Source organism: Herpailurus yagouaroundi, unplaced genomic scaffold, assembly GCF_014898765.1.
Source record: "Herpailurus yagouaroundi ecotype Mexico unplaced genomic scaffold, PumYag 185, whole genome shotgun sequence".
Taxonomy (NCBI): Eukaryota; Metazoa; Chordata; class Mammalia; order Carnivora; family Felidae; genus Herpailurus; species Herpailurus yagouaroundi.
The window spans coordinates 14,421,328-14,436,159 of record NW_024412416.1 but is presented as its reverse complement, the minus strand read 5'-3'; the positions used below and the strand labels follow the sequence as shown (position 1 = coordinate 14,436,159).

Genomic DNA, 14,832 nt, shown 5'->3' with positions numbered 1-14,832 from the left:
GCATTTCTTGGCTATTTAGATACACAAAGTTCACAATGGTATTCTCATTTATATTTCAGTAGCTTTTGATACTATGTAGATAAAAACAAAATGGTTTCGTTTGCTCTGATGACCCAGGGGATTTTTTTTTTTGTTTAGTTTTGCAGTCAATTGGATTGAGTCTCTTTGTCATGACTCAGATTTGAGTCCAGAAGCGAAGTGTTGTCTTTGTCAAGAGAATAACAATTCTTTTCCATACTGGCAAAAATCACTCTTGGCTTTGTTTCTTCACTTTGCTTTAGCTCCCGTGTCACCGACCACGGTTACATGTGGAGAACACAAGGTGCTTTATCAAGTAGACTTGTGTTGATTTCAGAATCAACACCTCACTATATTAGATATTAATGACACAAAAACAAATAAGGCATCATCCCTGATGGGCAGAGATGTATCCAAATAATTTCAGGGTAGTTGAGAGAAATAAGTAGAATATTCTGAGGGATAAGTGATCATTCTAGTTAGGGGATGGTCATAGAAAGATTTATGGATGAAATGATTATCATCGAGCCCAGCTCAGACAGCTGAGAAGGACTTGGCCAGCCAGCCGGAGTTGTCAATGACATTGAAAAGGAAAAATCCCTGTAGTCCTCTACAAGTTTGTGGAAGTCTGGCTTGCTTCGTTTTGACGGGACAATTGCTGGAAAAGAAGATGAAAAAGCCGAAAGGGAACAGTCTACGGAAATTGTTAAGTGGACTCAAAGACGTATATTTTATCCTGGTAATGTAGAGTCACTCATGATTTTTTTAATGTTTATTTATTTTTGAGAGAGGGATCTCGAGCAGGGGAGGGCAGAGAGAGAGAGGGACAGAGAACCCAAAGTGGGCTCCGTGCTGACATCGGCAAGCCTGACGTGGGGTTCAAACTCATGAACTGCAAGACCGTGACCTGAACCAAAGTCTCTTGCTTACGACAGCCATATGGCACAGAAATTTCTAGTTTTGCCCCAGTTGTTAGAGATCCTTAAAAAAGAAAAAAAATGCAAACTGCCGTCAATCAGTATACTTTTCATTCCTGTCTTTTGCTTACGGGTTTTTCAACAAAAAATTTCTAAATGTTAACTCATAAAGAAGTTACTGAACCCCTGTCCTTCCAACTATAATCTCTTTAAGTCATGTTTCTCCCATGATACCTTTATAGGCCATATTCTTTGGACAAAATCATAGAGCTTCTGATATGTTCCCTTTCAGCTTTACTAATTTTAGAAAGCATACAAAATGACTTTATCATGTTCGTTAGTCATTATATTAATTATGACAGGTTCTAGCAATGGGTCTACGAATAAAACACTAGAAAAAGTCTTCATTTCGTCAAACGTGTTTTTCAAACAAATTAAAAAACCCCCACAAATTGTAAAGACTTGCATAACAAACCCCTCAATTCCCTTCATAGAGATTCACTAACCACCAATTTTTTCACATTTGTTTTCTTCACCTACACTTGGGTCAGGCTGAAGTGTTTGAATAGAAGTCATAGGTGTCATAACACATTCATTTATAAACACCTCAGGATCCATCTCCCCAAAGTATGTAAATTCTCCGCAAATAAGCACAATCGCCCACGACTGCAAAGAAAATTAGCGTCGATACCGTAATGACAACATTAACAACGTTATTTCATACACGGTCTAGATGCAATTTTCTTCCATTTTGCTCCAACATGACGTTTATAGTACTTTAAAATCAAAACTCACCCACTGAGTTTAGTTTTTGCATTTTGCGATTTGACTAACACTAAATTACCTCCAACTACCACCACAGTCAGGATACAGAACTGTTCATGACAATCTCTCTAAGGGTGCTTGGGTGACTTAGTACGTTGAGTGCTCGACTCCTGACTTTGGCTCAAGGTCATGATCTCACGGTTTGTGAGATCGAGTCCTGTGGAGGGATTCTCTCTCTGCCTTTCTCTCTGCCCCTCCCTCCTCTCTCTCTCTCTCTCTCTCTCTCTCTCTCTCAAAATCAATAAATAAACTAAACACACACACACACACACACACACAGACACACACACACACACAACCTCTCCAAATGGCTCTTCGTTCCTCTACAGTTAATGTACCCCCCTCTTCTCCCCACAATTAACCCTTAAAAACGTGTCCTCCATTTTTAGAGGGTTTTTCTCCCTTTTGGGGAAGGTCAGATAAGTGCATTCATACATCCAGTGCCCTTTGAGTCTGGCTTCATTAGCTAACGTTACGCATTTGAGATTAATCCATGTTGTTGCAGGTTTCAACAGTTCCTTCATTTTTATTACTGAGTAGTATCATATTTCATTAATGTACTAGAGTTTGTTTATCTATTACCCATTTGAAGAACATGCAAGGTACTCCCAGGTTAAAGCAATTACAAACAAATCCACAAACATTCACATAAAAATGTTGAAATACATAGAGTTTTTCACTTCACCTGGGCGAATACCTTGCAGTACAATGTAGGAAATTTATGTGTAAGTTAAACATTTTTTTATGTTCTTATTTTATTTTTGAGAAAGACAAAGTGCGAGCGGGGGAGGGGCAGGGAGAGAGAGGGAGATAGAATCTGAAGCAGGCTCCAGGCTCTGAGCTGTCAGTGCAGAGCCCGACATGGGGCTTGAACTCTCTGACTGTGAGATCATGACCTGAGCTGAAGTCAGCTGCCCAAATGACTGAGCCACCCAGGCACCCCAATTTATGTTTAACTTTGTAAGAAACAGCTGAAAATGTTTTGAAATCTACTTAATCAGATATTAATATATCCAGTAGAGCTGTCTCTAGATTAGTGTCTGCATGTTATACATATTGTTATCCATTTACTTTTAAGCTATCTCTCTCACTATATTTACAATGAATTTCTTTTGAACAGCAGCTTGTTTTTGTTCTTTTTTAAATCCAATATGACAGTTTCTGTCTTTTAATTGGTTATGTAGCTCAGGTCCATGTAAAGTAATTATTGGAATTGTTCGCGGTAGGTCCACCATTTAATAGTTTTGATGTTTGTCCTTTCTGTTTGTTTTTTTTTACCGTTTCCCATTTCCTACTATATTTTGAACAATCTGAATATCTTTTTCTTAAATTTTTTAATTTTTTTTTATTTTTGAGAGAGAGAGAGAGAAAGAGAGAGAGGTAGTACAAGAGGGAAAGGAGCAGAGAGAGAGGGAGACAGAATCCAAAGCAGGCTCCAGGTTCTGAGCTGTCAGCACAGAGCCCGACACCAGGCTCGAACTCATGAACCCCGAGACCATGACCTGAGCCAAAGTGGGACGCTTAACCAACTCAGCCACCCAGGCTCTCCTCAATTTAAATATCTTAGAATTTCATTTTAATGTATCTGTTGGCTTTTGATCACTTTCTATATTTTTGGTGGTTCTCCTTGGGGTCATATCTTTTCACAGTTTATCTAAAAGTTTGTCCCATTTGTTATATTCACATATATTGTCCCCTCCTTCAGCAATGTTTGCTTTTATCAGTGTGACATATTTTAGAGCTTAAGAAGATAAAAATAACTTATTATATTTACCCAGATATTTACCATTTTTTCTGCCCCTCTTTTATTCTTGGAGTTATAAGTCTCCTTCTGGTATTACTCTCCTTCCATCTTCAAACTTCAGCATTTACTTTCAAGCAGTTCACTAATTCTCTGAGTTTTTTTTATGTAAGACCTGTTTGTTTGTTTGTTTGTTTGTTTGTTTTGCTTTTTCCCACTTATTTGCATTGGACATAGAATTCTGCACTGGCAGTTTTTTCCTATGCTGGGTCTGGGAGGGCAAATTAAAGGTATTTCGTTGTCTTCCGGCCTTCAAGATTTCTGATGAGAAGTCTACAACCATTGCTTCTCAAAATGTAATGTGTCATTTTTTTTTCTCTCTGTTTTCACAGTGTTTTTTCTTATCGTTGGTTTACAGAAGTTTCCTTATGTGTATGGGCATAATTTTCATTGACATTTTTCTATTCAACGTTCTCTAATTTTCTGGAAGTTTTAATTCATGCCGTCTATCAAATTTGGGGAGATTTTCAGCCATTATTTGGTTAAATATTTTATCTTTGTCAATCCCTTTCTCCTCTCCTCCAGGGCTCCAATGTTATAAATGTTATATTTCTGGATAATATCCAACAGGACCCCAAGCTTCAATTAAAAAAAAAAAAAAATATGTGTGTGTGTGTGTGTGTGTGTGTGTGTGTGTGTGTGTTTTGTTCTCAGGTCTTCAGATCGAATCATTTCTATTGATTCACCTTCAAGTTCACTGATTCTGCCATCTCCATTCTTCTATGAAAAACATATCTCGATTTAAAAAAAAATTTCAGGGGCGCCTGGGTGGCGCAGTCGGTTAAGCGTCCGACTTCAGCCAGGTCACGATCTCGCGGTCCGGGAGTTCGAGCCCCGCGTCGGGCTCTGGGCTGATGGCCGATTCTGTGTCTCCCTCTCTCTCTGCCCCTCCCCCGTTCATGCTCTGTCTCTCTCTGTCCCAAAAATAAATAAACGTTGAAAAAAAAAATTAAAAAAAAAAAAATTTCAGTGGTGCCTGGCTGGCTCAGTCGGTTAAGTGTCTGACTCTTGGTTTCGGCCCAGGACAGTTCATGATGAGTTCAGCCCCACACTGGCCTCTGCACTGATAGTATGGGACCTGCTTGGGATTCTCTCTCTCCGCCCCCTCCTCCCTAGATAAATAAATACACTTTTTAAAAAATTTAAAAAAAATCCAGACACTGTATTTTACAATTCTAACATTTCCATTTTGTCTTTTTTTTTTTTGGTAGGGTTTACCTCTCTACGGAGAATTTCTTCCTTTCCACTTACTGTAGAATGTTTGCTTGTATCTTATGAAGAATAGTTATGTTGCTGTTTTAAAATCTTTGTGCTATAATTCCAACACCTATGTCATTTGCGGATTGGCATCCGATGATTACCTTTTCTTTTGAGGGTTGTTTAAATTTTCCTGAGTCTCTGTAGGCTTAAGAACTTTGATCTTGTCCTAAGAGTTCTGAGTATTATGTTGCAAGACTTTTGAAGCCATTAACATTCTCTGGAGAATTTCTAGTTTTTCTTTCCCACTCGATTAGCCCAGTCAGGTCCAGATGACAACTTCCGCTTTGCCTTCTGTGGACGGTTGTTCCGAGGTGTCTCTCCCCTTGAGTGTGGAACCAAGGTTTCAGGTAAGACGTGGACAGCAGCTTGTATCGTAGTTCAGCTCTCAAATGGTTGATCCGCTTCCTGGATGTGTTCTGTGCTTGTGCAACCTGGAGCGTAAGCTGGGAATTTCCGCCAGTTGAGACGCGTGCTTTGGGTATCTCCTCTCTCCTTCTCAATATTTCCCCCACGCTCTCCAATGCCAAGGGTCTTGTGTGCTCAGTTGTCTAGTTTGAAAGCCAGGGTTCCTCTCAGAATTGTAGCTCCTGCACTGACACTCATGGGAAGAAGCCATAATAAGATGAGAAAATGAATGACTATTTTCTCACACTCTTCTTACAACACGGATCGCCTTTTCCTGGTTTCTCTGTCAAAATTAGATATTTTTGCTCAGCATTTGGGGTTCCCTAGCGCTCAGCTGTTTTATCCAAATGAGCATGAAGTGACGGGAGCAATCTGTGTGAATATTTACTCTCTTTTCGGCAGGTAATCAAAATACAACAGTCATCTTCTTTACCTATCTTGAGAGGTTGACTTCAAAACCACTGCCAGGAACGTGTTCTCAAATCACGGAATCCTCTCTAGGTACACCGCTACCTCTGACCCAAGCTTTCAGGATTGGTCTCAATATTTAATGAGTCCTTTCTACTTAGGTTGTCTAAAAAATGTGTGAAATATTGAGCCCTTTTGCTACAGAAATATTTAGAATTGCTTCATACATTTTATTTTAGGTGGCTTAAAGATCAATATACCCTTTGGAATTAATTTTTTGTATGGTGCTAAAGATTTTCCATCATACATTTCTTATGTTAATATTTATTTTTGCTAATGTAGTCCAAAGGTTGTGCTAAAAACCTAATTTGGATGCTCTTATCCATCATGCTAGAGTGATACAAGAGCAAAAATTCTTGCTATTAAAGTTAAAATGTCTTATTATAGGGTATTTATGCTCTGGATGTTCTTAGCAAAGTGGAATTTTTATATTATGTCATTAAAATGAATATTAAAATGCTACAATGGCAAGATATGGATTTTCATATTTCCTTGGCACAGGGAAAGTTTAATGCCAAGTAGAAATGTCATACAGTAGAAAGATCTGAGTTGAAGACTTTGATTTAAAGCAGAGCCATGTGATTTTAAAAAGTTCTGCTTTAAATTGCCTTAACGATCTCACTAATTAAAGTGATCACACAAATAGAAAAAAAGTCTCTACACATCTACTCTCTTCTTTGTTTTCCTAAATACTTCATTCACGGAGGAAATCCAACAGCTGACTGCTGAACTTGAACTCAAAGAGTACCAGTTTGGTATCATCATGTCTTACTTTGTTGCCCTCCTAGATACTTTTGACGTATCTTGTCAGATGGCCATCATCCATTTCTCTCCCTTTCTGGTGAGGATTTTCCGGATAACTTTTGAAAAACCAGTGCTCACTCGTAGGATGTGACCCGTTTCCTATCCAGCAGAGTTGTTCTCGAACTTTAAATCTACCAGACACATCTGGAGTCTTGCTGAAGCAGATTGCTAAGCCCCACCCCAGAGCTCCTGATTCAGTATGTCTGAGGTGGGGTTTGAGAGTTTGCCTTTCTCACAAGTCCTCAGGTGTTTCTGGTGTTGCCAACCCAGGGGCAACTCTTGGAGAAGCATCGATCCGGGGTAAATCACTTTCTTTTCTCAGCCCAGATCATCCCCGAGCCGTCACAGCCTAAGTCATTGTAATGTTCTCCATGCTAAATCAGAAACACGAAACTATAAGTCAGTCAGAGAAAGGCAGATATCATATGTTTTCACTCATATGTGGAACTTGAGAAACTTCACGGAAGACCATGGGGGAAGGGAAGGGGCAGAAAATAGTTACAAACAGAGAGGGAGGGAGGCAAACCATAAGAGACTCTTAACTACAGAGAACAAACTGAGGGTTGATGGGGCTGCCGGGAGAGAGGAAAATGGGCGATGGGCACTGAAGAGGGCACTTGTTGGGACGAGCACTGGGTGTTGTATGGAAGCGATGAATCACGGGAATCTACCCCCCAAACCAACGGCACACTGTATACACTGTATGTTAGCCAGTTTGACAATCAATTATATTTAAAAAGAGAGAGAGAGAGAAGAAAGAAACCCAAAGGAAGTGTTAAAGGAGTTTGTTGAAGATGGTGTGGGATAGCGTTTAAGGGGATGGATTCTGGAGCCAGATACTATGAATTAGAATCCCACTTTTATCATAAAACAAACAAACAAACAAAAAAAACCACGCACACACACGAAACTATAAACTTAGGGTATGACAATGCGGTGTTGAAATGGGCGTAGACTCTTGTGAGAAGCCAAAGTTTAATCAGTTGGGTGTGATAGTCAGAACCACAATGATAGCAAATGACATAAACCAGTGTCCAGTTGGATAAGCAATAACTCCCATCTTTGCTAAGAAGATATATCAGAAGCCTCTTTGTTTGCCTGGCCAACATCAATTCACCGAAGTCTTCCTTGATCTATCCCTTCACCAAGCTAGGTTATAGATCACGTATTGCCCTTAAGACATTCTGTGACTATATCTATCATTGAACTTTGTCCGTTCTTAGAAATAACCTTTTATATGCATCTGTTGTTTTCCGGAAACATTTGGTCTCTCAGGACAAAAGTCATTGCCTACTAATCTTACTAATCTTTTAACCTCAATGCTTCGGACAAAGTCTTGTGGGTGGTTGGCACCCTGTAAATTTCTGCTAAACAAGATTAACAATGGATGATATGTGAAAGGCAAAGCCAGAGAGTAGCCAGTCCAAGAGGATTTCCTGGGACATGATTGTTTACACCAGCATTTCGTCATAAGCTCATGCAAGTCTGTACATGAGAAGTTGTTGTCACCGCAGTCCTTTGCTCCTTTCAAGGAAGTGTTCATGAGCCTGCAACTTGTACAGAGCATGACAAATAAAACGCTCAAGGGGATAAGAGGTGATAGACTGGAAAATGTAGAACTAGCTGGAAACCCACAAGCTGAAGGGGAAAATGTCTGAAGTTTAAAATTCATGGAAGGCGTATTTAACAATCAAGGTAAAATAAGCTAGAATCGGGCATTTTCTTTGTGATTTAAGAAATTACGTTAGCTCACTTTTTTAAAAGAAAAATACTACTTTGAATCATTATAAATGCAGAGCACATTCATCGTCTACCTACATTTTTGTTCTTACTGCTTTGTTCGGTTGGAATGTTCTCCCCCTTTAAATTCTAAGCTATATTTACAGACCCAGTGGCAGACAAGTTACCTGAATTTACCTATGTTCTTGCTCCCACCTGCAGTGATTTCTCCCTCCACTGAACTCATACAGCACACATTTTACTAATCAAAATATTGCCTTAAAACACGCCAACATTCATGGAATGCGTACTGTCTCCAGCTACACATAAGTTCTTTGATGTCACTTCTCAGGAATGGCAAATTGGATGCATCTTGAACGCACTTCTTCCAGTGACAGCGGCTGCTTGAAATCCTGAGATGAGAAGGATTCTGAGGGTAGGTAATGACCTCCCAGTTGTACATGGAAGGAGAAAGGGGCGATATGTATGCAGGACATAATATCGTCACTAATTTTCGTATTCAAAATTTGTGGGACAGAGCTGGACTCAGAGAAGAATCACCAGTATGTTTAAAGACGAAATGAAAAAGAATATAACATAAAAATAAATTAAAAAAAATTTTTTTAACGTTTATTTATTTTTGAGACAGAGAGAGACAGAGCATGAATGGGGGAGGGTCAGAGAGAGGGAGACACAGAATCTGAAACAGGCTCCAGGCTCTGAGCTGTCAGCACAGAGCCCGACGCAGGGGTCGAACTCACGAGCCGTGAGATCATGACCTGAGCCGAAGTCAGCCGCTTAACCGACGGAGCCACCCAGGCGCCCCCAAAATAAATTAAAATATACTTTTAGAAATTTCAAAGTTGAGTGTAATTCCTAGGTAATGATTTAGGAGATGTTAACGAGCTCACGGGTGTATACAGTAAAACCTAGGATTGCAAGTAACTTGTTCTGTGAGTGTTCCCCAAGACGAGCAAACATTTCTAATAAATTTTAATTTGATAAATGAGCGATGTCTTACAATGGGAGTAGTATGACGCTGAATGTCACATGAGCACAACCGAGAGAGGTTTCTCTCTCTCTCTCTCTCATTGTGGGATTGTGGGTGGTCATCAATGTAATGTCACATTTCCAAGAAGTCCTCAAAAGGAGGCAAAAGCAAGTGTCATTGGATAGGTTCCTGGTTACAGTTGCACAAAGAGAGAAAGATTCCATTGAGCCAATAGATAGCAGTGAGTCCATTAGTGACCCTCCTCTCTCTCGTCACCCTCACTCCGGCCACGAAGGTTTTCAAAGGTCAGTGCAGGTTAATTTATTTTTCTTTATGTTTTGTATTTTATTTCTTATTTTGTATTACATTACAGTATGGTAATCATTTTTATTTTTTTATTTTTTTATTTTTTACGTTTTTTTTTTTAATTTTTATTTTTGGGACAGAGAGAGACAGAGCATGAATGGGGGAGGGGCAGAGAGAGAGGGAGACACAGAATCGGAAACAGGCTCCAGGCTCTGAGCCATCAGCCCGGAGCCTGACGCGGGGCTCGAACTCCCGGACCGTGAGATCGTGACCTGGCTGAAGTCGGATGCTTAACCGACTGTGCCACCCAGGCGCCCCGGTAATCATTTTTATACAAATATTTTGCGTTGTGGAATGAATCATGAGTTTTCATGATTCCTTACTGGGAAATTAATTCACTTTGATGTACAAGTACTGTGGATTACAAGCTTGTTTCCGTAGTGAATAATGCTCTCAAACCAAGGTTTTACTGGAGACTTAATTTTCTGAAATTGTGTTTCCACCAAATACTTTGTGTCTAACGTCCACATAAAATTGTCACGTCTTTACCTATGTTTCTAAGGTAAGAGAATATGATTCCATATAAGCATCAAATTTAATCTGGAGTCTCCAGACTATCTCTTTCTGTAATTGTTAGTTTTCTGTAATTTATGATATACTGTACAACTGTCTTTAAAATGAAACATTTACATTGCAGTTGGAGAATATTAGGGCTTAAAATTTGAATGGATGTAAGAGCCAATTCCATATTTTTGCCTCTGTATTAATGCAGGAATTTCTTTCATCATCTCAGGAATGTGAAAATTTAAATCTACTTTGGTGATCTTAAAAACTGGACAGTGTTGGACTAGTAACTCAGTTGTTTTTTCTTCTTTCTGTTTTCTCAAGAAAGTTAATCTAACTTGTTTTTGCCGTAGGAATAAGGATTCTTACTTGGTTTCAATGATTAAAAAATTACTGCTTCTTATAAATTTCAAGGATACTTTGATCAAGACACGGATATGGACAATGCTCTCACGTTCATTTTTCCCCAGAAGTGGGAATGGCTTAGACTCCTAAGCCCTGAAACTTGCAAGTTCCCGGTCTTTGCATAAAGATAACTTGACGGTTTCTACTTCTGGATGGCATATTTTTATTTCTCCCCCTTTGGTTCTCATTCATAAATTTGTGTTCTCAACTTACATTTATTGCATTTCTTTTCTGTTGTCAGACACTTGGCTCAGTAGAGGGTTACACAGCTGAAAATGATACAGACCGTGCACTCAAGAAACGATCGACTACTGAAAAAACAGATAAATAAACAGGCAGCTAGACTAAAATATAAATGTTATGATAGAAGTAGGTGATTCCTAACTCGTTAATCTTTTGCCTTTTGTGTCTCTCGGGATTTGGGAACCTTGACATCAATAAAATCCCTGTATCTGGTGGACTTCCTTTTTAGTTGTTGTAGCTCAATCTTTTTCACCGCCATCTTTCTCATGACAACAATCTCCCATTCCTGGTCAGCACCACTGAGTTTTGAAACCTTTAATTATCATTCACACACAATACCTACTTCTTTGATGTACTGATAATGGTGGTAATAAGGCATTCGAGCAAACCTGAACAAATTGGAGATGTGTCTCTTTCAGGGTCCGGATTCATTGATACGTTTAAAGTGTGAATTACCTGTGAAGGATATGTGCATAGGCGGAGTAGGATGGCTGGCTCTGATTTCATACTATCCTAAGCAAAATTGTAGTGAGACAATTTTATCCTCAGTGTCTCATCCTGGACATGCCCTGGCCTAGATTAGAAAATAGCTCTCTATTCGTTGCTCTGGCTACATATATTTTCATTACTCGGTACCTGCTTTCTACTTATAGCACCGCAGAATGTGAGGCAGATCGTGTTCAAAGAGATGGGAATTATATAAACATTTGTCCTCATTTCTCTACATTCCTGAAAAATGCACCAAGCTTTTTTTCAAAATCCCTGCTTTCTATAGAGAGTTGGGAAAAGAAACCATTCAGTGCTAATCTGTTCTGAAAAAGTTATATTGATTTAAACAGTGGAAACTTTGGGCATGGGTAGACATTTATCGCTGACAGCACACAATGTATCCCACCATATGTTCTACCTATGGATATATACACTCTATTAACCAAAAGTATAAAGTTGAGACCAAACTGTACTTGCTATTTGTAATTTTTTTTATTCATTAAATAATATTTTGTATTTTCTAATGTTACTGAATTCTACATGATGGCTGTTAATGCCTATAGAATATTCAGGAAATCTAGCCCATATATACACACATATAGTTGATTTAACCTATTCTCTGTTGTTATACCTTGAAGTTTCTTACACTTGTAATATTGTTTTTAAAATGGGACAAGTGTTGGGGCGCCTGGGTGGCTCAGTCGGTTGGGCAGCCGACTTCGGCTCAGTTCATGATCTCGTGGTCCGTGAGTTCGGGCCCCACGTCGGGCTCTGTGCTGACAGCTCAGAGCCTGGAGCCTGTTTCGGATTCTGTGTCTCCCTCTCTCTGACCCTCCCCCATTCATGCTCTGTCTCTCTCTATCTCAAAAATAAATAAACGTTAAAAAAAATAAAAAAAAAACTGCATAATTAAAAAAATAATAAAATAAAATGGGACAAGTGTTTTGTGCATCTTTGGCAACCTCTTCTGGATAAATGTTTTATTAAAATAAATACACACTTTCCGGTTTTTCATTTATTGTCATATTTCTCTCCAGAAATGTTGCTTATACTCCCAATAACGATCTATAAGAGTGTTCTAAAAAGCCAATTAATCATTTTAAGATATATACAAGGCATTTAGAATAACTGGAGTCCTCTGTGAGGTGCTGGGGGTATTTCAATCATGCATAAGACTGGGATATGTTTTCAGTTATAGGTTCAATTTCTTTAACAGTTAAAGGATTGTGCCTATTGTCTATTTCGTCTTGTGTCAATTCAAATTTATTAACAAAAATGTGTTCACTGTATCATTATATAATCATTTTAATGTCTCAGAATCAATAGTGATATTTTTATTTTCATTCCTGATATTTGTTAGTTTTGCATTCTGCATTTTATTGTTTTTTCTAAGAATTAGAAAAAAGAAAATGGTTGATTTTTGTTGTGTAAGCTTTCTATACCCTTAACTTATGCTTTTATATTTATTATTGACTGCTTACTCTGGGTTTATTGTTTTATGCCTTTTTTTATTTTTGACATACTTAGTTCATTCATTTTCAGCCCTGTTATCGATTGTAGATCCTAATTTAAAAGAATAAAAAATAAAGCTTTAAAAATATAGGAGTAAGGGGGGAAAATTCTTAAATGGAAGACAAAAAGCCTTAGCCAAAAAAAAGTATACATAAAAGCTAATATAGTAACTTCACTGTATTTATGTTCATCAAAAGAAAGTATTGAGAATGAAAAAAGATACAAAAAGGGTGAAGCTATTTGAAATACACATAACTAAGAAAAGAATCTTATTTGAAATATATAGAGAGCTGCTACAAATAAATAAATTTTTTTAACACATTCATTTTTTTTGAGAGACAGAGAGAGACAGAGCATGAGTGGGGGAGGTGCAAAGAGAGAAGGAGACACAGAATCCGAAGCAGGCTCCAAGCTCCAAGCTGTCAGCGCAGAGCCCGACGCGGGGCTCGAACTCATGAACCATGAGATCATGACCTGAGCCGAAGTCGGACGCTCAACTGACGGAGCCACCCAGGTGCCCCTAAAAATAAATTTTAAAAAGACAAACAACTGGGTAGAAACAATTTTTAAAAAGAACGGAAACAGGCACTTCAAGAAGAGGCTATTGAGGTGACCAATAATCATATGGAAGTTGCTGTACGTGATTAGTAATCTCAAAAAATACCAGTTAAAATTGCAATGAAATGAAGAATACACATTCACCAGAAAGGCTAACAAGATTGGCCACTTTACAACAGCCATAATAAAGGAATCTGGGGGCGCCTGGGTGGCGCAGTCGGTTAACCGTCCGACTTCAGCCAGGTCACGATCTCGCGGTCCGGGAGTTCGAGCCCCGCGTCAGGCTCTGGGCTGATGGCTCGGAGCCTGGAGCCTGTTTCCGATTCTGTGTCTCCCTCTCTCTCTGCCCCTCCCCCGTTCATGCTCTGTCTCTCTCTGTCCCAAAAATAAATAAACGTTGAAAAAAAAATTTTAATAATAAAGGAATCTGAAAAAAGAATAAAGGTTTCTGAGAGGAATAATCAATACATGGTAATATCATTGGATGGAAGATAGTCAGGAACAGGATATTTTCTGGCTCTTCACCTCCTTGGCACAGGACGTTGAGTCAAGCATATGGTGTTTTGCAAAGAGTGGCATGCATCATGAGTATTATAATTCCAATGATCTAATATTCCATCAGCAATCCTCTGTTTCCTTTCCTGCTGTTTTTTTGTTTTTTGTTTTTTTTTTGGAACTCTCTGAATGGAGTGTAGAAATATGGAAGAGGAAACATACTCAAAAAGTATCATTTGTAGAGAAAAGGGATCGTTACTCAGCTCTCTGCTTGTACCAAACCCTGGGTGTCTGAGATAGCAAATAGACATAAAAAAAGACATTAAAAAAAAAAAGGCTTTGACTTCTTTTAGGACCACAATCATGAGATAAAAACAAGAATCAGGCACTGGTTTTTCAACTGGGTTTATACACAATAGGAATTCTTCCTAAAATTTTGTGGTAAGTTTGTGTTGGTTTGTTTCAGTTTTGTGTTTTCACCTTTTGACATGTTTGGGGGCATCTTTTTTTTTCCTATTATAATAATCATAATATATTATTATAATTATTTGTCTTTTTCCCTAGACTTCGGGTTCCAGGAGGGTAAGTACTGTGTTTGTTGGCTTATTTATCAGTGTAGGTGCTCGATTTGATTTGTGAAGGAATGAATGGTTCAATCAATTGTATCATGAAGTTTTAGGAGAATGAATACAGAATGGCTAGCCACATGGCACTATGTTACAGAAGTTACATTATTAATATTTCCTGGCATGTAAAGTGACCACACACTTGTAGCTACAGAATAAAGATAACATTGCATTCACTAGATTGGGGAAGAATATTCTGGGTTGGGTAAGGTATAGTAGGAATGGGAAATGTATGTAAAATGATAAATTAGCTATCTTGGCTGGACAAGGAAAGGCCTCAGAAGGTATAGAATAAAAGCTCATAGGGGTGCCTGGGTGGCTCAGTGGGTTCAGCATCCAACTCTTAATTTCGGCTCAGGTCATGATCTCACGGTACATGAGTTTGAGCCCCTGCATCAGGCTCTGCACTGTCAGTGCAGAGCCTGC

General features: G+C 38.7%; 1 long non-coding RNA gene across 1 annotated transcript; it reads left to right on the top strand.

Moving 5' to 3' along the window:
• Positions 1-5,038: 5,038 nt before the first annotated feature.
• On the top strand, positions 5,039-10,954 carry LOC121042590 (uncharacterized). Its single transcript, XR_005796311.1, has 3 exons — positions 5,039-5,168; positions 8,570-8,653; positions 10,725-10,954. It is a non-coding gene; the product is annotated as an uncharacterized LOC121042590 (long non-coding RNA).
• Positions 10,955-14,832: the final 3,878 nt, after the last annotated feature.